The following is a 25,321-nucleotide window of genomic DNA, read 5'->3' on the forward strand; positions in this document are numbered from 1 at the left end:
TTCTGTTCAGTTGCATATGTTGGAAGTACGGAAGCAAAGTTAGTTGAGGATGGGCGTTCAGTGGGGGCAGGGGATCTCAAACATTCCTAATTTCTATTGGGAGATTGGAATTGCCACACTGGATCAGACTCATTCTCCATTTGGTCCAGTAGCCAATAGTAGTCAGCAGTAGCTGCTTCAGAGGAAGATGCATGACATCCTAAAGATATGGGGTCATCTGCCCCCAGGAAAGTTTAATCCTAACCCCAAGTAGTTAGAAATTGGTTTAAACTCTGGAAGCTAGAGGAGTTTTTTAGTCTTAACTATAACACTGGATATTTTTGGTATTCCCAGAAACATCCAATCCCTCTCCAAATCTTGCTAAGAACCTGACCTCAGTGACATTTTGCAGTAATGAGATCCACAGTCTCATTATGCATTGAGTTACAAAGTGTTTCCTTTCATCCATTCTCCTTTTGCCATCTTTCATTGAACACTGCTTTGTTCTTGTGTATGAGACTAGGAGAACAAAGGCTTCCACTCTCTCAACCACTTGATGTTTTATATTTTTGAAAGCTATCAATGGGTTTATACAGCACACATCAGTGCAATAGCTATGTGCTGCCAAACATTACAAAAATCTCTCTCTTTCCCTCTTTCCTACACTGTAGGTGAATAGCTTGAGTCTAATGTTTAATTGGCTTTTTCATTTGTGTGCTGTGTATTGAAGAACCTAATGAGGGACAGCTATACCATCTGTAAAATGGACATAAGAGTATTTCACACTGTAGTGGGTCCTTGTTCTCAAGTGATCAGGGAGGCTTCTCTGCCTCATGACTTCAGGCACCAATAGTGGGGTTCACTGGCACTGCTGGCCGGGGCCGGGCAACAAGCAGATTATAGCCCTAACCCTCCTGGCTGGGGCAGACTGCAATCACCAGTCTGGAGCTCTGGCCCTCTGGGTGGAGCAGAGCAAGAAGCAGTCGTCTTTAGCCCTAAGCCTCCAGGCTGGGGCAGACAGCAAGTAAACAGTCTATAGGTGCAGGCCTCCTGGCCTCAGGTGAATAGGCAGCCAGCTCCCAGGGGATTGGCACAGGACGAGGGACACAGGCCCACCCTACTCATGAGATCCCAGCTCCCGATCCCCTCCCCCCCCCACCACCAGGGGCCACAGTGATGTGCCAGCTGCTTCTGGGAGCGGCGCAGGGCCAGGGAAGGCAGGAAGCCTGCCTTAGCCCTCCTGTGCCACTGACCGGGAGCAGCCCGAGGTAAGGCTGCAGCCTGCACCCCAGCCCCCTACCCCAGCCCAGAGCCCCCTCCTGGATCCAAACTCCCTTCCAGAGCCCACACCCCTCACCCCAATCCCCTGCACCCCTGCCCCAGCCCTGAGCCCACTCCAGCAGCCAAACTCCCTGCCCCAGGCTTAGCCCAGAGCCCCCTCCCACACACACATCCCTCCCCCCCGCACCCTAACTTCCTGTCCCGCCCCGGTGAAGGTGAGTGAGGGTGAGGGAAAGTGAGCGATGGAGGGAGGGGGGATGAAGTGAGTGGGGCGGGGCCTCAGAGAAGGGGTGGGGAAGGGGCAGGGTAGGGGACACGGCAAGGGTGTTTGGGTTTGTGTGATCAGACAGTTGGCAGCCTTGATGGTGTGCTCTTCAGAGTAGCAATTGTGTCTGTAAAGCACCTAGCACCCTGGAGCCATGATTTCATTTGTGGACTTTACATTTATTATAACACGGTCCAGGAGGGGAAAGAGAGTCACATTTTTCACAAAGTTACTGACGTTTTATGGCCAGAAGAACAGCAGGAACATTCAGCTGCCTTCAGAATCAAGTGTCCTGCCTTTATGATTAATCATATTTTAATAACTACATACAGTAGCCACCAGGGCCTTAGAATGATGGATGGGCTGTGTTTAGAGAATAACACTGTCCAACTTCCCCCAGTGGTGCAGGATCAGGCTCTAAATCAGTAGGCCTGTTTGAGTCCAACTTTCTAAGCCCGATGTGGTTTTTCTCCTCTCTGGTGTTTTGTCTGTCTCTCCTAAAATTAAAATAAAAAAAGATGCTGAAGCGCTGTGTAAAATGGAGACATTCTGACTCAGTGAAGTGTGACGTACCCAGGAAGACAGCAGATGCTGACACCTACAACAGCTGCTGAGGGCAGATTTTTTTAAAAGGTATTTAGGCACCTAAAAGATGCAGATAAAATGCTTTTCAAAAATCCTACTAGGCACCTAAATTACTGGATTTTATTACTTAGTCCTGCCTGGAGTGCAGAGGACTGCGCTAGATGACTTATTGAGGTCCCTTCCAGCCTTACACATCTAGGAGTCTATAAATACCTCTACAGATCTGTCCAAGGCCCTATAAATATGAAGGACAGGCAAACTGGATAAATAAATCACTTAAAAGCTGTGACGGTTAGAAAGGACTGGCATACCTGTATGTGTAACTTGGCACAGAGCAGCTCTATAAATGTAGAGTGGGACGGATTCTAATGTAAAAGAACATAATGCCCTGTGTAAAGATACAATAGCAATAACGATAATAGTGATGGTCTTTTTTTGACTCGTTGCTACTTTGGCATCTGGCCCTTGTAAAAACAAATTCTCCCTAATGTCAGAGTAACAAATTCCTTCCCACTCCAGCATCTATTTAATTCAGATTGTTTCTCTCTCCCCTCCCCTTATAGACCTGCTGTGCCGATGACCAATAAGGGTTCTCTAACCGGACAGGGTATAGTCCCACTCAGAAAAATGAGACAGGTTCTATACTACTGTGCTACATAGACGCAACTGTGCCGCTGTAGCGTGTCTGGCAAAGATGCGCTATGCCGATGGGATAGCGCTCTCCCGTTGGCATAATTACTCCATCTCCATAAGAGGCAGAAGCTATGGCAGTGGGAGATGCTCTTCCACTGACACAGCGTGGTGTGGACACTGCTTTAAGTTGATGTAACACCCTTGAGCAACGTAAGTTACATCGACTTTAGCGATGTAGACCACCCCTCAGGCTACGTCTGTACTTAGAGCTAGGGGGTTTTAGTCCCAGCTCATGCAGACGTACTCACTTTAGCTCTCACTGAACTAGTGCACTGAAAATAGTAATGAGGCCACTGGAGCACAGGCAGCAGCAGAGAGGCATGCAGAGAGGCATGCAGAGAGAGCACGGGCTAGCCACCTTGAGTACAAACCTGCCTGGACTCCATAGATGCATAGTCAGGCTCACTAGCTCATGCCACTGCTCACTGCCAACCTGTGCTCCTAGAGCTATATAATATTTTTAGGGTACTGGCTTAAAGATAGCTGATGTGAGTCTGTCTGTGCGAGCTGGGAATCACACCTCTAGCTCCAAGTGCAGATGTAGCCTCGGTCTATCTCCCATGTGCAAAATATCGTAGTGAGTAGAAAATACAAGCAAAGTTTAGGAAGGTAGAATATAATTATCTAAATTGGAATTTGAGCAGGAAACATGGGTGGACACCCCTGCACTTTGGAAGAGAGCCAGGGAACACTTTTTGTATGTTATGCAGCACTTGGTCAGACTTGCCAGGCTCATTCTTACTGAAAATTCATGAGACTAAGATATCAATAGTCTGTATTTGCACAGATCAAATATAGCTCATTTCATACAAATCTCCATGAAACTGCATCATCCTTGTAATTTATGTCAATTGCCTAAAATTTTACTGAAGAGTGTAGAACCCACTAACAAAAACTGTATTTAGAGAGAGACAATGGAACATAGAAGGTTTGGGAATAATGCTTAGTTCTCTGATAGCACTTTTCAGCTATAGGTCTCAGGGCTTTACAAAGGACTATGTATAAAAATAGGCAAAATTTAAAAATGAAATGTATTCAGAACTCAATTAAAAATGAATGCAAGACTCAACTGCATGATATAGCATGCTGCTAAGGGAAATGCTAACAAATGCCTCAGTAACTTCAGGACACCCCAGTGACTCTTTCCTTTGCCTAAAAGAAGATTATAAAATAAAATTCACTAAAAATCTTTTGCTGCAAGTACAGTGTTCAGGACATGCACAGCATGACATATAGATATTTGTATAAAAAATATATGGGGTTTCCTGTAACTCTAAAACACTGACAACTGCCACTTATTCTGGTTATTAAGGGGGGAACTTACATGAGAAAAAGGTTTTTTTAGGTCACCTGGAGCTATACCATGCCAGGATGTTCTCCCGTAATGCTATTTTGTGACTTCACAGTCTCCTTATTGGTAAGTCAGCACAAACAGAATCCTCAGAATCACAAGAGGGGCACAGGCTCATAATCAGAACACTCACTTAGTCCCGGAAGAGGATACAAATTAGAGGTGGGTGGCAAATGGTTTTCCTATCCCATAAAAGTGTGACAGTTTAAACGTTGTTCCATTCCTCACTGGGATGAAACAGAGACTTTTTTTTCTTTGCAATAAATGAGAGAGCACCCCCTTTCCACCCTCCAGACTAGCCAATAATCTGGGGATCAGGGCACTCAGGTGGAACATAGGAGAGCTGGGTTCAAGTCCCTGCTATGCGTGATGCAGACCAGGAACTTTCACTTGGGTATCCTGCATCCAACATTTTTAAATCAGCAGGTCCAGATAGCTTGCATCCAAAAGTTTTAAAAGAGCTGAATGAGGAGCTGGCTGGACCATTAATGTTGATTTTCAACAAGTCTTGGAGCACTGAGCAAGTTCAAGAAGACTGGAAGAAAGCTGATGTTGTGCCAAGATGACCCAGGTAATTATAGGCCTGTCACCCTGACATCACTTTCTGGCTAGATAGTGGAGCAGCTGTTATGGGATTTGATTAATAAAGAATGAAAGGAGGGTAAAATAATTAATGCAGATCACTGTGGGTTTACTGAAAATAGGTCATGTCAAACTAACTTGGTATCTTTTTTTAATGAGTTTACAAATTTGGTTGATAAAGGTAATAGCATTGATGTAATATACTTCTGTAAGGCATTTGACTTGGTATTGCAAGATATTTTGATTAAAAAATAAATCAATATATAATTAACATTGCACAGAGGAAACGGATTATAAACTGGCTAACTCAGAGATCTCAAACTGTAATTTTATATGGGGAATTGTCATGGAGGGGGTCTGTTTCTGGTGAGATCCCACAGGTATCAGTTCTTGGCCCTGTGGTATTTAACATTTTCATCAAAGGCCTGGAAGAAAACAAAATCATTACTGATGAAGCTTGCAGATGACACAAAAAGTGGGAGAGTGGTAAATAATGGAGAGGACAAGACACTGACTCAGAGCAATCTGGGTTGCTTGGTAGACTGGATGGAAGCATATAATGTGCTTCAATACGCTAAATGTAAATATATACACCTAGGATTAACAAATGTAGGCCATACTTACAGGATGGGGGAATCCATCCTGGGAAGCACTCCAAAAAAGATTTCGGGGTCATGGTGGATAATCAGCTGAACATGAGCTCCCAGTGCAATGCTGTGGCTAAAAAAAGCTAATGTGATCATATGCCAGCAATGCCCCTCTGCTATGTACATCGGCCAAACTGGACAGTCTCTACGGAAAAGGATAAATGGACACAAATCAGATATTAGGAATGGCAATATACAAAAACCTATAGGAGAACACTTCAACCTCCCTGGCTACACAATAGCAGATCTTAAGGTGGCCATCCTGCAGCAAAAAAACTTCAGGACCAGACTTCAAAGAGAAACTGCTGAGCTTCAGTTCATCTGCAAATTTGACACCATCAGCTCAGGATTAAACAAAGACTGTGAATGGCTTGCCAATTACAGAACCAGTTTCTCCTCCCTTGGTTTTCACACCTCAACTGCTAGAACAGGGCCTCATCCTCCTTGATTGAACTAACCTCGTTATCTCTAGCTTGCTTCTTGCATGCATATATATACCTGCCCCTGGAAATTTCCACTACTTGCATCGGACGAAGTGGGTATTCACCCACGAAAGCTCATGCTGCAAAACGTCTGTTAGTCTATAAGGTGCCACAGGACTCTTTGCTGCTTTTACAGATCCAGACTAACACGGCTACCCCTCTGATAATATGATCCTGGGATGCATAAACAAGGGAATCTCTAGTAGAAGTAGAGAGGATAATTTTACCTCTGTACTTGGACTGGTGCAACTGGTGCTAGAAAGCTGTGTCCAGTTCTGGTTCCCACTTTTCAAGAAGGCTGTTGATAAATTGGAGTGGGTTCAGATTTGAGCCACAAGAATGGCTAAAGGATTACAAAACATGCCTTATAGACTCTAGAAACTCAATATATGTATCTTAATAAAGACAAGATTAAGGGGTGAGTTGATCACAGTATACAAGTATCTACATAGGGAACAAATATTTCATCAATCTAGCAGAGAAAGACACAACACAATCCAATGGCTGGAAGTTGATGCTAGAAAAATTCAGACTGGAAAAAAGGCATAAATTTTTAACCTTCAGAGCATTTAACCATTTGAACAATTTCCCAAGGGTTGTGATGGATTATCCATCATTGACCATTTTCAAATCAAGATGGGATTTTTTTTCTAAAAGATCTACTCTAGGAATTTTGAGGGAAAGTTCAATGGCCTGTGTTATACAGGAGGTCAGACTAGATGATCACAATGGTCCCTTCTGGCCTTGGAATCTATGAATCCCAGGTGAGTGTCCCAATCACCAGGCTATCGAGGAATAGGGGGACAGGCAGGTTGACTATTGCAGTCTTCAAATTCCAACCTGAACCGGATAAACTTTTCCTCACAAATTCTACACCAAAAGTGGTATGTTGTGCCCAAACACTTTTTCTGACAAAAACTAGTTTCAGCAAAATTCCTGACCCACTCAAGCAGACGGCAGCTCTCCGCCTGCTGCTGGAGCAACAGTTTTGCTTACTGCCGCATGCCAGAAGTACACCCACACCCTGAGCTTCTTCTCAGAGTTACTTCTTGGGAGGTCACACCCACTTGGGATTATTTTTGGATATGCTACAGACCCAGCCATCATTGTAACACTGCTATAATAGCTTGCAAGTTAAACAAGGACAAGCTGGGCCAATGCCTGGATGAGAGACCTCAGAGAACAGTAGGTGCTGCAGGAAGTTGTGTTGGTGCTGCGCCATCTGGCTCTTTCCTGTGTGATGGCCTGATCCAGCAAAGTACTTAAGTAAAGGAGGAGAGGGGTTTTTTGCCTCTCTCGGCTACTATTGACTAGGCTGTGGTCAGGGCGAGTTGGCTGTCTCTTTTGCCCTCTCCTTCATGAATGCAGCACCCTTGAAGTAGCAACAGCAGCTATTCTGCTGCCTTGGCCTATTATTAGGGCTCTACCAAATTCCTGGTCCATTTTGGTCAACTTCATGGTCCTAGGATTTTAAAAATTGTAAATTTCATGATTTCAGCTATTTAAATCTGAAATTTCACAGTGTTGTAATTGTAGAGGTCCTGACCAAAAATGAGTTATGGGGGTCGCACAGTTATTGTAGGGGGGGTTGTGGTATTGCCACCCTTACTTCTGCGCTGCTGCCGGTGACGGCACTGCCTTCAGAGCTGGGCAGCTGGAGAGCAGCTTCTGCTTGCTGGGAGCCCAGCTCTGAAGGCACAGCCCCTGCTAGCAACAGTGCAGAAGTAAGGATGGCATGGTATGGCATTGGCACCCTTTCTGCTGTGCTGCTGCTGGCAGAGCGCTGCCTTCAGAGCTGGGCATCCGGCCAACAGCCGCTGCTCTCCGGCTGCCCAGCTCTGGAGGCAGAGCAGAAGTAATGGTGGCAATACTGTGACCCCCCCTCAAATAACCTTATGACCCCCCCTGCAACTCCCTTTTGGGTCAGGACTCCCAATTTGAGAAATACTGGTCTCCCCCATGAAATCTATATAGTAGTAGGATAAAAGCACTCTAAAGACCAGATTTCCCGTAGGGAGTCCAGATTTCACGGTCCCTGACGTGTTTTTCATGGCCGTGAATTTGGTAGGGCCCTGCCTATAATGGAGGTATGGTATAAACTGTGATTCAAAGATTCTGTGCGAGTCTGACAAGTGATTAGTTTGGCGAATCAGGAAGGGATTTTTCCCTTGGCACAAATTTATAAGGGGTCTAGTGTCTTTTTTCACCTTCCTTGCACTACCCTGGAAACCTGATCTTTAGGTTAATAAGGAGTAAGGACAGGATTTGAGAGTTGTAAGTTTATAAACTTATAAGAGTTTATAGTTTCATTGTACCTGGCGGCCAGTGACAGGGTCAGAGGGGCCAGCTCCCAGAGGTAAACATTAGACCCAGGGCACAACTGGTGGACCCTTAGCCTGGAGAAACAAGGGGAGATCTTACACCTTCACAGACTGAGGTGTACCCTGCTCTTTTCACCTCAGGGGGAGGCTGAATCAGGTAAACCCTAAATATTGGTTTTATGGCACTGAGACCATTAACACTGCACGATTCCCAAAGCCATGGCTGGTATTTTGCAGTGGGTGGCTAATGCCATCCCCCTTATTAAATTTAAAAGGTAATAAAGTTGGAACCTTCCACTTTAAACTCCATAGAATCATAGAAGATTAGGGTTGGAAGAGACCTCAGGAGGTCATTTAGTCCAATTCCCTTCTCAAAGCAGGACCAACAACAACTAAATCATCCCAGCCAAGGCTTTGTCAAGCCAGGCCTTAAAAACCTCTAAGGATGGAGATTCCACCACCTCCCTAGATAACCCATTCCAGTGCTTCACCACCCTCCTAGTGAAGTAGCGTTTCCTAATATCCAACCTAGACTCCCGTACTGCAACTTGAGACCATTGCTTCTTGTTCTGTCATCTGCCACCACAGAGAACAGCCTAGCTCCATCCTCTTTGGGACCCCTCTTCAGATAATTGAAGGTTGCTATCAAATCCCCCCTCACTCTTCTCTTCTGCAGACTAAATAACCCCAGCTCTCTCAGCCTCTCCTTGTAAGTCATGTGCCCCAGCCCCTAATCATTTTAATTGCCCTCCACTGGACTCTCTCCAATTTGTCCACATCCCTTCTGTAGTGGGGGGACCAAAACTGGATGCAATACTCCAGATGTGGCCTCACTAGTGCTGAATAAAGGGGAATAATCACTTCCCTTGATCTGTTGGCAATGCTCCTACTGATACAGCCCAATGTGCCATTGGCCTTCTTGGCAACAAGGGCACACTGCTGACTCATATCCGGCATCTCATCCACTGTAATCCCCAGGTCCTTTTCTGCAGAACTGCTGCTTAGCCAGTCGGTCCCCAGCCTGTAGCAGCAGCAAAGAGTCCTGTGGCACCTTATAGACTAACAGATGTTTTGGAGCATGAGCTTTCGTGGGTGAATACCCACTTCGTCGGATGCATGTAGTGGAAATTTCCAGGGGCAGGTATATATAAGCAAGCAAGAAGCAGGCTAGAGATAACGAGGTTAGTTCAATCAGGGAGGATGAGGCCCTCTTCTAGCAGCTGAAGTGTGAAAACCAAGGGAGGAGAAACTGGTTTTGTAGTTGGCTAGCCATTCACAGTCTTTGTTTAATCCTGAGCTGATGGTGTCAAATTTGCAGATGAACTGAAGCTCAGCAGTTTCTCTTTGAAGTCTGGTCCTGAAGTTTTTTTGCTGCAGGATGGTCACCTTAAGATCTGCTATTGTGTGGCCAGGGAGGTTGAAGTGTTCTCCTACAGGTTTTTGTATATTGCCATTCCTAATATCTGATTTGTGTCCATTTATCCTTTTCCGTAGAGACTGTCCAGTTTGGCCGATGTACATAGCAGAGGGGCATTGCTGGCATATGATGGTGTATATTACATTGGTGGACGTGCAGGTGAATGAACCGGTGATGGTATGGCTGATGTGGTTAGGTCCTGTGATGGTGTCGCTGGTGTAGATATGTGGGCAGAGTTGGCATCGAGGTTTGTTGCATGGATTGGTTCCTGAGTTAGAGTTACTGTGGTGCAGTGTGCAGTTACTGGTGAGAATATGCTTCAGGTTGGCAAGTTGTCTGTGGGCGAGGACTGGCCTGCCACCCAAGGCCTGTGAAAGTGTGGGATCATTGTCCAGAATGGGTTGTAGATCCCTGATGATGCGTTGGAAGGGTTTTAGCTAGGGACTGTATGTGATGGCCAGTGGAGTCCTATTGTTTTCTTTCTTGGGTTTGTCTTGCAGTAGGAGGCTTCTGGGTACACGTCTGGCTCTGTTGATCTGTTTCCTTATTTCCTCGTGCGGGTATTGTAGTTTTGAGAATGCTTGGTGGAGATTTTGTAGGTGTTGGTCTCTGTCTGAGGGGTTAGAGCAGATGTGGTTGTACCTCAGTGCTTGGCTGTAGACAATGGATTGTGTGGTGTGCCCGGGATGGAAGCTGGAGGCATGAAGGTAGGCATAGCGGTCGGTAGGTTTTCGGTATAGGGTGGTGTTAATGTGACCATCACTTATTTGCACCGTGGTGTCTAGGAAGTGGACCTCTCATGTAGATTGGTCCAGGCTGAGGTTGATGGTGGGATGGAAGCTGTTGAAATCATGGAGGAATTTTTCCAGAGTCTCCTTCCCGTGGGTCCAGATGATGAAGATGTCATCAATGTAGCGTAGTTAGAGAAGGGGCGTGAGTGGACGAGAGCCGAGGAAGTGTTGTTCCAGGTCAGCCATAAAAATGTTGGCATATTGTGGGGCCATGCGGGTGCCCATAGAGGTGCCACTGATCTGGAGATATATATTGTCATTAAATTTGAAATAGTTGTGTGTGAGGATAAAGGCACAGAGCTCAGCAACCAGTTGTGCTGTGGCATCATCAGGTATACTGTTCCTGACAGCTTGTATTCCATCTGTGTGTGGGATGTTTGTGTAGAGAGCCTCTACATCCATGGTGGCCAGGATGGTGTTTTCTGGAAGGTCACCAATGCATTGTAGTTTCCTCAGGAAATCAGTGGTGTCACGGAGATAGCTGGGAGTGCTGGTGGCATAGGGTCTGAGTAGAGAGTCCACATATCCAGACAGTCCTTCAGTGAGAGTGCCAATGCCCGAGATGATGGGGTGTCCAGGATTTCCGGGTTTGTGGATCTTGGATAGTAGATAGAATAACCCTAGTCAGGGCTCTAAGGGTTTGTTTATTTGTTCCAGTGTTAGTGTAGGGAGTGTCCTGAGTAGATGGTGCAGTTTCTTATTGTATTCCTCAGTAGGATCTGAGGGAAGTGGCCTGTAGAATTTGGTATTGGAGAGTTGTCTGGCGGCCTCCTTTTGGTAGTCAGACTTGTTCATGATGACAACAGCACCTCCTTTAACAGCCTCTTTGATTATAACATCAGGGTGGTTTCTGAGGCTGTGGATGGCATTGCGTTCTGCACGACTTAGGTTATGAGGCAAGCGATGTTGTTTTTCCACAATTTCTGCCTGTGCACGTCGGCGGAAGCATTCTATGTATAGGTCCAGACTGTCATTTCGTAGCAGTGCATGGGATTCTTCCATCCTAAGTGCAGGACTCTGCACTTGTCCTTGCTGAATCTCATCAGATTTATTTTGGCCCAATCCTCCAATTTGTTTTGGTCACTTTGGACTCTATCCCTACCCTCCAGCATATCTACCTCTCCCCACATCTTAGTGTCATCTGCAAACTTGCTGAGGCTGCAATCCATCCCATCATCTAGATCATTAATAAAGATGTTGAACAAAACCGGCCCCAGGACCGACCCCCTGGGGCATTCCACTTGATACTGGATGCCAACTAGACATTGAGTCGTTGATCACTACCTGTTGAGCCCGACAATCTAGCCAGCTTTCTATCCACCTTATAGTCCATTCATCCAATCCATACTTTTTTAACTTGCTGGCAAGAATACGGTGGCTTTGCTAAAGTCAAGATATATAACATCCACCGCTTTCCCCATATCCACAGAGCCAATTATCTCATCATAGAAGGCAATCAAGTTGATCAGGCATGACTTGCCCTTGGTGAATCCATGTTTACTGTTCCTGATCACCTTCCTCTCCTCTAAGTGCTTCAAAATGGATTCCTAGAGGACCTGCTCCATGATTTTGCTGGGGACTGGTCTGTAGTTCCCCGGGTTCTCTTTTTTCCCTTTTTTAAAGATGGGCACTATATTTGCCCTTTTCCAGTCATCCAGGACCTCCCCCAATCACCAAGAATTTTCATATATGATGGCCAATGGCTCTGCAATCACATCAATCAACTCCCTCAGTACCCTGGGATGCATTAGGTCTGGACCCATGGATTTGTGCATGTCCAGATTTTCTGAACAGTGCTTAACCTATTCTTTCACCACTGAGGGCTGCTCACCTCCTCCCCATACTGTGCTGCCCAGTGCAGCAGTCTGGGAGCTACCCTTGTCTGTGAAGACCAAGGCAAAAAAAACATCGAGTACCTCAGCTTTTTCCACATCATTTGTCACTAGGTTGCCTCCCCCATTCAGTAAGGATTCCACACTGTCCCTGACCACCTTCTTGTTTCTAACATACCTATAGAAACCCTCCTTGTTACCCTTCACCTCCCTTGCTAGCTGCAACTCCAATTATGCCTTGGCCTTCCTGATTACACCCCTGCATGCTCTAGTAATATTTTTATACTCCTCCCTAGTCATCTGTCCAAATTTCCACTTCTTGTAAGCTTCCTTTTTGTGCTTACTGTGCTTTTTGTGCTTACTGTGCTGCATTCTCCTGCCTGTCTCTGAACAGTTCCTATACATCCCTTTCCTACTGTGCTGTTAGGCATTTGTGAAGCTCTTTAAGATCCTGGACTGAAAGGCAGCATGTAAAAAGTCAGCACTGCAATTTTGGGTGCTTCCTGGTTCCACCATCCTGACAGAATACTAATAGCCTTCCTTGTAGGTTTGTAGCAGTTCCACTTCCACCACAATCCAGCAGTTGCTGAGCTAAGTGAAACTGGAAAGTAAGCCAGATGTTCCGCCTGTGTAAATTGGTGTTGCACCTTTCATTTCAGTGGAGCTTTAACAAGTCACACGAGTAGGAGAGCTGAACCAATCATTTCTAAAAGTTAGTGAACTCAAAAGAAAATGGATTTGATTTAGTTTCAAGGCAAAGATTTTTCTTTATTAGAGCAGTTCAATTCTCCCTGCATGTTGAGCACACCATTTAGATTAAAAAGTAAGGCTGTCAACCAGTTAAAAAAATTAATCACACTGTTAAACAATAATAGAATACCATGTATTTAAATATTGTTGGATGTTTTCTACATTTTCAAATACATTGATTTCAATTACAACACAGAATACAAAGTGTACAATGCTTTATATTTATTTTTTATTACAAGTATTTGCACAAAAGAAATAGTATATTTCAATTCACCTATTACAAGTACTGGAGTGCAATCACATTATCATGGAAGTTTAATTTACAAATGTATAATTATGTACAAAAAATAACTGCATTCGAAAATAAAACAATGTAAAACTTTAGAGCCTACAAGTCCACCCAGTCCTACTTCAGCCAATCGCTCAGACAAACAAGTTCAGTCACAAATTTAATTAATGCACTATTTTTTTAATGAGCATCATCAACATGGAAGAATGTCCTCCAGAATGGTGGTTGAAGCATGAAGGGGAATTCGAATGTTTGGCATATCTGGCACGTAAATACCTTGCAATACCTGCTACAACAATGCCATGCAAACGCCTGTTCTCACTGTCACGTGACATTGTAAATAAGAAGCAGGCAGCACTATCACCTGTAAATGTAAACAAACTTCTTTGTCTTAGCGATTGGCTAAACAAGAAGTAGGACTGAGTAGACTTGTAGGCTCTAAAGTTTTACACTGTTTTGTTTTTGAATGCAGTTATGTAACAAACAAAAAAATCTACATTTGTAAGTTACACTTTCATGATAGAGATTGCACTACAGTACTTGTATGAGGTGAATTGACAAATACTATTTCTTTTGTTTATTATTTTTACTGGTGCAAATATTTGTAATAAAAAATAATATAAAGTGAGCACTGTAAACGTCGTATTCTGCGTGATAATAGAAATAAATATATATGAAAATGTAGAAAAAATCCAAAAATATTTAATAAATTTCAATTGGTATTCTATTGTTTAACAGTGTGATTAATTGCAATTAATTTTTTTAATCACAGTTAATTTTTTTGAGTTAGTCACGTGAGTTAACTGCGATTAATTGACAGCCCTATTAAAAAGTTCTTGCCATTAAGGGATGAATAGTAAACTCTACATTTGATAGATTTTATGGTAGGGTAGCTAGTATTAACTAAGTATTTAGACACTAGTTTTACTGAACAATGCTGTACTTATGGCTTTTATAAGACACATTATTGATGTACAGTAACAGTCTCCTGCTGCAATCCTACAAGAAGTATTAAGGCATATTAAGAAGCAACATGGTTGGAAAGAGGTGGGGATATGGGGATTCACAAATATTTTATAAAAAATTCTCTCTGCATTTTTTCAAGTTTCCAAAAATTTCAATCAGCACCACACCACTATAAAATAAATAATATTCATATTATATATGTATATTGCTCCCTTTATCATAGCTTCTCATATTATTTAATGTATTTATCCTCACAACACCCCTTTGAGGCAAGGAAGTTTGTATTATCCCAATTTTGCAGATGAAGAACTCAGGCCCAGCTCCTCAGAGGTACTTAGGCACCTAACTGCCATTGATTTCTTCAAAATGGGGCTAGATCAAAGAGCATTAATGAACTGTTATTGTTCATCAGCAGAGTCCACACAGATGGTTAGTCCACAACAGGCAAATGCAGGGTAGATTCACACCCTAGCTTGCTGTGATCTAATTGTTCATGCAGAGAAGCCCTAACTTTCTCTGGCCCAGATCCTCAAAGGAATTTAGGCTCCTAACTTCCACTGAAATCATCTTTTAGGATTTGGGCCTGTGGGCCTCAGTTCCTCATCTGCCTCAGAGGGGTGTTGTGAGGTAGATTTAAACCCCAGCTTGCTGGTAACTAGTTGTTAAAGTAGACAAGGCCTAAAACCTAGATGCCCAAAAGGTAGTTAGGCACCTAACTGATTTCAGTAGGAGTTAGGCATTTAGATATCTTCAAGGAGCTGGGCCTAAGTGACTTGTGCCAGGTCACACAGGAAGTCTGTGGACAGAGCAAGGGATTGCAACCGAGGATTCCAAAGTTCTGGGCTAGCATGGGACCATCCTACTTCCCTTCAACAATAATGTGCTGAATCTGGCAGTTGATGCTTCAGACAACCTTAGGCCACTTTTCTTTTTAATTCTGTTTCTTTTCAAAGTGGTATCTTAAATTTTCTCTTCTCCAGTCCTACCTCCCTTTGTGTTTTTCATTTCTATCAGTTTTGCCTCCACTGCCAGAGTAATTTTGGCTCTTCCAATAATATAGTGGTGGTGTCACACAACACATGGACATCAGAGCATTGAAGTAGCCTGAGCTGCTTATGCCACCATCAAACTCTCACTGTTTGTGCATGTCAGTATTTCAGTCACAGAAAACACCAGATACATTGAAATTAAATACAGACAATGACAAGCAAGTAGAGTGTCTTGGTAGTTTCAGTGTAATCCTTGTGTAGTTATTTGTGAAGAACCATGCTAAATCAGATATCACCTAACCTGACAGATGCCATCTGCTTATAATGAACACAATGTTTCCCCCACTAAGAAGCCTGTGACTCAGTATGTCCTGGACTGCAGTCCCTAATGGGGACTCCACAAGACCCACACTTTGAAGGAGCTTTGACACTGGGAGAACTCAAAATGATTGCATTCTTCACTGTCGCAGATGAGACAACCTGTCATTATAGCTTTAGCTTCCTCAGATCTCAAGAGAACCAATAATTGTTCGACGTGCTGTTTCAGTCAGTCACACAAATTCAATGTGTAGATGGAATTGTCTCAGTTTTGCACCCTTTGTTCTGATGGGAGTGCTCTTGAGGTAGAGACACCTGATTGCAGGTGTCTCCATTTTCTGGATGTCCAACTTGACACCACAAAACCAGTGGCCACTTCTGAGAATTTTGACCTTGGTTAGATAGACCTTGGCAGGTAGTGAGGCTGAAGTCTTCATTGAACTTCTGTTGAAATCTCATTCAATAAATTGATGGGATTAGCTACTTCATACTCCTTTGGTGGGTTCTGAGAAGCACACTGAAGGATACAGTGAGTACCATTAAAAAATTTACATTTACCATCCACTTCAGTTCCATTTACCTTGCTATTTGTTCATTGTAACTATAGAGAATTCTGCAGTTACTGTACCACGATGAAGTCAGATATTGTGGCATGATAAATGTTGATGTTTCTGTTGAATGCCCTGCCCCACAGCTTGATTTACTTGGGCCTGGTATGTCAGAGAAGACTCCATGATTACAGAGATCAAGTCAATTTACTAAGCACCTAGCCAGTCTTATCCACTCGCTCCAGGCATGATCACTACAACTCATTATGTCTTGGCAAGGGCAAGCGAAAGAGATCAGATCCCATGTCAATTGAGCCCTAGACCGCTCGGCTGAGACTGCCAATGAGTTTGCTAACTAAGGCCCAGATCGACAAAGATTTTTAGGCTCCTAAACTTCCCTTGATTTCAATGGAAGTTAGGAACCTAAACACCTTTGTGGATCTGGGCCTAAGTGCCAATTGTGATAATGGCCTCTGTGCTGCAGATGCTGATTGGATACTGGAATGAGACCAGAAACTCGTTTCACATCAGTTACCAAACAAACATCGATCAGATGATAACTGTCAGTCACTGAGAACCTAAGGGGGATTAAAACAGAAGGGTTTCTGACCCACTAGCCAAGACTTTCAGCCAATTAGTGCCTCTGTTCACTATATTTTGCTTTATTCAGATGAGCTGGCTAACCTTTTATCTGTCTCATTAACTTTCTACATCTTTCCATAAATCTGTTTTTATTTTGATGTCTCTTCTGTTTTCCAATCAGCCAGCTTGTTTTATGTTATATTTACTCTCTCTCTCTATTTATTCAATTCACTCCATCATTTAGTTTTTCTTTTCTGTTTTGTTGGCTTACTTTTTTTCTTCTGGCTTCTTTCTAGCTTTCCTGCAGTATTTGTCCTTACTTTTGTACAAGGTTCATCTTGCAACTGAATCTTTTCCCAATATACAGTATATCCTGGGTTTTTCCTCAACTGACTGGACTTTTCCCAGTGCAATATTTTAGGAATGTATGTGTGAAACCTCCAAACCCATTGCTTATTAAGAACAATGCACTATGTGATTAAATCAAGTATTTTGTCTTACTTTGGAGCGGCCATGTTGCAAAATGCAGGCCTGCCAATAAGCAATAGAAGGGCAGAAAGCTTTTATATGGGAAACAACTTAGGCAGCATTGCTAAAAGCTGAAATAGAGGTTCCAATGTGTACTGTTTAATCATGGGGTCACAGGACTGGTCTTACCAGTGGTGCCACCTAGTGGTTCTGTCACTGACTTCCAGCTGGGATCCCCTGCCAGAAATTGCTCTTCTAGTTTGTGGCATGTGTCATCCGATGAAGTGGGCTGTAGCCCACGAAAGCTTATGCTCAAATAAATTTGTTGGTTTCTAAGGTGCCACAAGTACTTCTGTTCTTTTTGCGGATACAGACTAACACGGCTGCTACTTTGAAACCTGTCATATAACCGTCTTCCTCTTTTCTCCTGGGTCCACAATTCTCGCCCTTCCATTTTTAATTCCTTTAAACTAAACTTTTAAATTCAGGCTTACTTGAAGGAATCTCTATATCAATTTCTCAATTTTTAAAGGCATTTTTTACGTTCCTATCTGCCATTTCATTGGCAAGTATCCCGGCATGTGCTGGAATCCATGTGAGTATTATATTTGTGCCTGAGTATAACCAGTCAGTTGTCAGAAACAATATGTCATTTATTACATCATTCCTTCTTTCTGAGGTACCCCCTTTTCATTGCCAAAATACCTGACAATGGATCTGAAAAAGAGAACAGCTGTGGTAGGCCATATGTCCCTTATCCAGTTTCATGCTAACATTCTCACCAGTTCAGCTGCCGTACTGGCTACAAAATTAGATATTATTTTAAATTTCTTAACACCAATCTCAGGAATGCAAAAGGCTGCTCCCACTTTACCTGTTTTAAATCAATCAGTATAGATTTGGCAATGGTGACTCAATTTACCTTATATAAACTCAAACATTATCTATCATAGAGGCCAAGTCTTACTTTCCCTTTATTTTATTATATAATTCTAAATCCACAGCCAGAGACACAATTTGCCATGTATCATTTACTGCCTCATAACTACACATTATAATCTCTTCTAGTCCTTCCTTTTCTCTTCTCTCTTTTACCCACATTTGGACCCTAAGAGCATGATGGAGTTTACTGTGTTGGGCTACATGCCATCCATGCCCCCCTCTGAGCAGTCTGGCTCTCTTTTAAACGCCTCTTCCAGCTGGAACAGATTCTGCAGGTGTGGTGGGGGGTGTCACCTGGGCTCAGAAGTGCTCCTTAACCCCTTCTGTCCCAGTGTGGAGTTTATATATCCCATCACACATGGGTGCCCAGATTTTGAGTTAGCAACAATGATTTTGGAAACTTGGCAGAACTTTGAAGACCAAATCAAATGCATACCTTATAAAAATTTAATTTTTATAATAATGTATTTTATATTAACTGTCTTTAATAAAAATTCCATAGCTCCTACTATGAGAAGTTTTGAGGGCACTTTAAAACATTAATTAACTTTGCCTCACAACATACCTTTGAGGTAGATGAGTGTTATTAACTATCTTTTATACATGGGGCACCAAAAGTCAAAGAGATTAAGAGCTAAATTTTCAAACGTGGCCTCTAGATTTCTTTAATTTGAGGGCATCCTACCTGAAACACATAGCGTAGGACAGGGATCGGCATTAGCGTAGGACAGGGATAGGGGCTGTGGGAAGCAGCAGCCAGCATATCCCTCGGCCCGCGCCGCATCCCACAGCCCCCACTGGCCTTGAACTGCAAACCGCGGCCAGTGGGAGCTGCGATCAGCCGAGCCTGCAGATGCTACAGGTAAACAAACCGTCCCGGCCTGCTGGCCGCTTTCCCTAACAGGCCGCGTGCCAAAGGTTGCCAATCCCTGGCGTAGGATTTTCAGAGGCATTCAGCATTAGAGGCCGTTTTTGAAAAGTGGGCTTAAGTGACTTGTTCAAGCTCACTCAGGAAGTCTGTCCAGAATCAAGAACAGGTTCTAGTTATCTTAATTCCCATCATAGACTCCAAGATCAGAAGGGACCACTGGGCTCATCTAGTCCGACCTCCTGCATCAGGCATTGAACTTCCCACAAATAATTCCATATGCTTTAACCTGAAGAGGACCTTTTCTCCCTTCAGTCAACAGTGACCACACACCATTGTGGTTGATTGTACTTCCTGGATGGAGCTATGGAAGACATTTGAATTAATGATCATTAATAAATGCTTTCCTCATTCTGCAGTTAAAGAGATCAGTCATGGGGCTCAAACTTTCTTGGGTTGCACTTTAAACCTGTAGGCCCAGATCATTAATGTTATTAAATACTTTTGAGGACCTGGCCCTTAGCACTATTTTTGACTCCTAGTTTCAAACCGAAGGAGAGGTACAACTTCCCCTTTCCGCTCTAGTTTCCCCATGAGTTTCATGTCTCCCCGTGCCCATTTCCTTTGTCACAGAGAGCATCTATATTTTTCATACTTTCCCATTCATGTCTTCTCGTCTTCTACTACATTCTGTTTTGCCTATTGCAGTGTCCAACTGATGTCTGTGTGTTTGTATCATTTAAAGCCTGTCTTCCGTGCATTTCCATTCAAGTCAAGCTTCTCACCTCCTCACATTTGTCATTTTCTCTGCTCCTTCATTGCTTTCTGATACTTCTGTTCCCCAATCTCACTTGTCAATCTATTGAAAATGCAGTAAGAATATGCAACATGATGGTGGATAATAAGATCCTCTCTCAAAAAAACATGCAGTTAATAAAGTAGAATGACCTCGAGAAAATATGCACATTCTTTGGTTCACACAGAAAGTGTTAAGGAGGAGTGGGGCACATTACCACTCTGCCAGTTATAAAGAGTGAATAGACCCAGGGGAAATTCCAGTCAGGCTGTAATCCTCAATGTCTCATCATCTTCTTTGCATGTAAACAATTCTGGCCAAAATCCAGATGTCCGAATAAAATATGCATATTGTGAAATCTAATCTTTGAGAGTTCATTGTTGACAGTGTGCTGAGAGCTCCCAGGGACAAGAATTGACATATTCGGAAGTTGTGCCCAAACTGCGAGGGGTCGCCTAACAACATTTTACTGCAGCATTGACGGTTTGCTAAACTCAGGACCAGTTGAATATTTTCCATTGAAACGTTTTTTCTACCGAAAACTGGGCTTTCAATAAAATGACAATGTTCCTGGAGAGGTCCTGCTTTCCTTTTTTTTGTTGGAAATCAGATTTTTTCCCCCATTTTTGGTCAACATGTTTGGAGTGGGGAGGGGTGGTCATTAATTTTCTGTGGAGAAAAACAGAAGTTCCAAACAGCTCTATTCTAAGCCTCCCCCTAAGGGTTCAGGAATTCCAGAACCCATTTACGTCAATATTGGGCCTGATTTTCTTCTCCCCCTGGTGTAAAATGAGGGGTATCTCCCTTGAAGTCAATGGAGTTATACCAGTGAGGTGGTTATCGGGCCCACTGCATTTTTAAGGAGCCGCCCTGTGTCAGGGGTGGGGCAGTTCCCACTGACATAGCAGAAGCTCCCCCAGGCACAATGACCCCTGGAGAGGTTTGGGAAGTGCAAGGTCACTTTTCCACTCAATGCCAGGGTGAAACATGCACGTGCCCCCACTTTGGACCATCTTCATTTGCTTGTAACAATAATACTAATATGAGGCCAAATGTTCCAAACACCTTATATGCGTGCAGCTTGTGGCTGCAAACTTTGTATCCATATTTTTGTACCTACATGTGAACTGGATTCCTTGCTGCTTATCTAAACTCAGCTTATTAACTTGTGAGCTTTTCCCATTTTGACCCTAAGTCAGTCAGTAATGCTTTCTTAAAACTCAATTGCTTAGGGGTATAAAATCTTCCTATTCTGCCTTTTTCAGTGGAAGTAGGTCCCTTTAAGAGGTCTTGGCTGGAGCATGTCTCAGGCATGGCTGATACGGGCTTGGGTATAATATTGATGGGCGACCTGAAGCCAAAACCTAATGTTTAGGAGTTAAGTGCACTGAAATTGTTTATGTGGAACATTTCCTTTTGGCTTCCTTTTGTGCCATCAAGAACAGAATGCTGAACCCACATGGCCAGATGTCTGCCCCCCACCCCTTTACTCATACTGAGTAGCATCTTAGTCTACGAGAAACCCCATTGATTTCAATGGGATTACTCCAGATCATGGCCCAACAGTAGGACAAACACACAGGAGATAAGACAGGCCAGAAAAAAGCAATTTTATTTTGTAAAAAACTTGGAGGTTTTGGCATTTGGTTTCCTTCCACATTCGTATATAGTCTGGTGGTTCAGGCAATCCCCCAGGCTGTGGGCACACTGAGGTTTAAGTCCCTGATCTGCCTGATTTGGTGTCCTAACCATTCAGCTATACAGTCAGTCTCTCGGGCCCAATGAATAGTTAATTATATATAGAAAGTGAAACAGCATCAATAAGAGAGATTGACAGACACTCACTCCAAAATAGCCTGGTAGCTAGGGCATTCACCTAAGATGTGGGATTGCCATGTTTAAGTCCCTGATCTGAGTCAGGCAAAGAAGGAACTTGAACACCCAGACCCACAAATGATTGACCTAATCATCAGATTGTTCTTTGTGGATCATTTTTTAGATCAGCAATTCCCATCCTAAATCTGAGAAAGTTATGTTGAAAAAAATACATTAAAAAAAATTAATTTCAATGAATTGGCATTTTCTGACAAATGTTTCATTGAAAAAATTCTGACAAGCTCTAGTAGGAGAGAGTACCCCTGTGTAAGGCTTTCAAGTAGAAAGCATCTTTAAATATATTACTCAACTCAAGACTGTTTTTTTTCTTTAACAGAATTGAGATAAACCCATCATTAGGTGTTTAATGTCAACTCTGTCATAGGAATCCCCCAAAAAGTGGAAACACGGACAAGTTGCTAAGGATGAGTACAAGCATATAGAGAGAAAAATCAGGATAAGGCACAAAATGAGTCCCATCTAGCAAAGGACATAAAAGGCAGTAAAAAGGGGTTCTATAAACACAGTAAGAACAAGAGAAAGGTGAGGGAAAGAATAGATCTGCTACTTAGTCGGGAAGGAGAGCTAACAATGGATCACGCCAAGAAAGTTGAGGTGCTTAATGCCTATTTTGCTTCAATCTTCACTGAAAAAGACGTATTGTGATCTGAAGCTTAACACAATTAATATTAACAACAAAGAGGGAGGAACACAAGACGGAATAAGGAAAGAACAGATTAAAGAATATTTAGATACATTATATATATATTCAAGTCAGCAGAACCTGATGAAATTTGCCCTAAGGTACTTGAGGAATTAGCTGATGCAATTTCAGAACCATTAGTGATTATCTTGGAGAACTCATGGAGGATGGGTGAGGTCCCAGAGGACTGGAGAAGGGCAAACATAGTACTTATCTTTAAAAAGGGAAACAAGAAAGACCCAGGGAATTATAGACAGTCACTGAGCTCCTGATGAGGGGCTCTATTTTAATACCAGTAATAATCCTAAAGCTGCAGCACTCAATGTAGCATAGCCTTGAGATAAGCAGATAATTTTTCAAGCATTAGATTTTGGGGGCATCAGTGAGCCTAACTTCAATAACCGGATACATATTGGAACAAATTATTAAACAATCAGTTTGTAAGCACCTAGAAGCTGTTAGGGTTATAAGAAATAGCAACATGGATTAAGAATAAATCATGCCAAACCACCCTAATTTCCTTCTTTGACAAGGTTACTGGCCCAGTACCTACTGGGAAGCAATAAATGTGATTTATCTTGTTTTTGACACAATCCCACATGATATTCTTGTGAACAAACTATCAAAATGTGGTCTAGATGAAATTACCATTAGCTGCGTGCACTATTGGTTGAAAAGCCATATTCAAAGATTAGTTGTCAATGGTTCACTGTCAAGCTGGGAGGACATACCTAGCAGGGTCCTGCAGGCATTTGTGCTGGATCTGGTACTATTCAGTATTTAACTTAACAACTTGTATAATGGAGTAGAGAGCATACTTATAAAATTTGCAGAGGGCATTAACCTCAGAGGTTGCAAGCACTTTGGAGGATAGGATTAGAATTCAAAATGAATTTGATAAATTGGAGAATTGATCTGAAATCAACACAATGAAATCAAATAAAGAAAATTGCAAAGTACAACACATATGAAGAAAAAAATCAAATGCACAATTACAAAATAGAGAATAAAGGCAGTAGTACTGCTGAAGAGGATCTGAGGATCGCAAACTGAATGAGACAATAATGTGATGGCAGTTGTCAAAAAGGCTAATATAATTCTGCGGTGTCTTCTATCTATCATCCTGTTAATGCATGGGAGGTAACTGTCCCACTCTACTCAGCATGGTGAGGCCTGAGTTGGATAACATTGTCCAGTTGTAAGTGCCACACATTAAGAAAGATGATTATAAATTGGAGGGTCCAGATGAGAGCAACAACAATAAAAAAGGTTTAGAAAAATGTGACCTATGAGACAAGGTTAACAAAACTGGATATGTTTAGTCTTGAGAAAAGAAGATTTAGGTTAGAAAGTTTTTCCTGATATTTAACTAGAAGAACAGTTAAGTATGGGAATAGGTTATGAAGAGAGATTGTGGAATATCTGTCGCTGGGATTTTTTAAAGAAAAGGTCTGTCCGGGATGATGTAGGTATAGTTAATCATGTCTCAATGTGGGGGCTGGTCTAGATGACCTTTTGAGATCCCTTCCAGCCCTACATTTCTATGATTACTTGTGGAACTCCCTTTTGATTTTTAAAAATATCCTCCCTGGGTGTGGTTTCCAATTAAAGGTCAGAATGGACTGAGATGTGAAAAAGGCTCAATGTACCCAAAATATTGGATGAAATAACGTCAGTGCAATCTGCATCTTTAAAATGTTTGAACAGTGACTCAATGCCTTGTGAATAATTTTAATGAATAATTGGGGCGACGGAGTAGAAAGAACCAAACATGTCTTAAGGCTCACGTATCTCATCATTTCTTTCACCTGGGGTAGAATGTGTCCTCGTCTGTCTTGAGAAAGAAACCCACTCGCACTAAATTCTAATATCTTCAAATCAGCATTTCTTCCAAATGCAAGTCCCTCTGCCATATTTGAGGAGAGGAATTATTTGAGAAAAACATGCACTCCAGTGCTTGCTCTTTTAATTTCTGAGTCACAGTAAATGTCACTTTCAGCAGCTTTTAATTGGCGTTTAATGGGGCATCACTACATTTCATAACCTCACAGTCTGGTTTTTATTATCATTTCTCTTAAAAATTTGATTCAGTGGGAGTTGCAGCTTCTTTCGTCAAGACTGAATTAAGCCCTGGACGTGCTGAGAACTGTGCTGGTCATAAATTAAAGTAAGCAGGGCCAGATCATCTTATAACCTTCTGGCAGTTCCTTTTCCTATTATACCATTTTTTGTCATCTCAGTATGTAGGCATTTTGCATACCCTCAGTGCCAAAATGGGAAAAGTTGCATTGTTTTGTTGCTTGGATTCATTTACACCCAACATGAAACTTACAGCACCAATTAGAGTCCCACAGCCTTCAAATTCCAGCTGTCCTATGGGTTTGTTAGTCTGTTCTGTTAAACAATTGTGCAATTGAATTCACCCTGCCAGGAAGGCTACTCCTGAAGCACAGGTAGAATTTTCATGCTGTAGGAGTGTATATGTCACTGCTGCATGCCCATACTGCAATGGTTCTAAAATTTAGTTAATTATCTCTTACTAGCACTGCTAAGTGTGCCCCGCTCTTTATTACTTCCAGACTGCATTTCGGTTTAATTGAGCCCTCAGAGCCCTATTTTTAAACCTTGCTGGTATGTAATCTAGCTGGGCTCTAGCCATGAAGCCTCAGTGCCCTGCTGAGAAGGGTAAATCTATGGACTTTGGCTGCTAGGCCTCACTACCCTGCTAAGATAGGCAAATCTATTGACAGTGGCCAGTGGGCCACACTCCCCTGCAAACCAGGGTGAATTTATTGACTCTGGCACTAGGCCTCACTGCCCTGTCTCTCTGGGGCGAATGTACTGATTGTGGCTACTACACCTTACAGCCCTGCTCAGAGAGGCGAACCCAGTGACTTTGGCCATGGGGCCGCACTACTCAGCTAGTAGGGGTGAATACATTGACTCTAGCCATTAAGCATCACTGCCCCAAGGGCGAGTCTATGGATTCTGGCCCCTAGGC

The 25,321-nt window shown here is 42.8% G+C and overlaps 1 long non-coding RNA gene across 2 annotated transcripts in view; it reads right to left on the bottom strand.

The window, feature by feature from the left end:
• Window positions 1–1,697: 1,697 nt before the first annotated feature.
• LOC123365837 overlaps window positions 1,698–25,321 on the bottom strand; it is an 83,708-nt gene continuing 60,084 nt past the window's right edge. For both annotated transcript variants that reach the window (XR_006577779.1, XR_006577780.1), the window contains exon 3: window positions 1,698–2,022. This is a non-coding gene — a long non-coding RNA (uncharacterized LOC123365837). The remainder of the gene's footprint in view (window positions 2,023–25,321) is intronic.

The sequence above is a fragment of the Mauremys mutica genome, chromosome 3 (assembly GCF_020497125.1).
Source record: "Mauremys mutica isolate MM-2020 ecotype Southern chromosome 3, ASM2049712v1, whole genome shotgun sequence".
Taxonomy (NCBI): Eukaryota; Metazoa; Chordata; order Testudines; family Geoemydidae; genus Mauremys; species Mauremys mutica.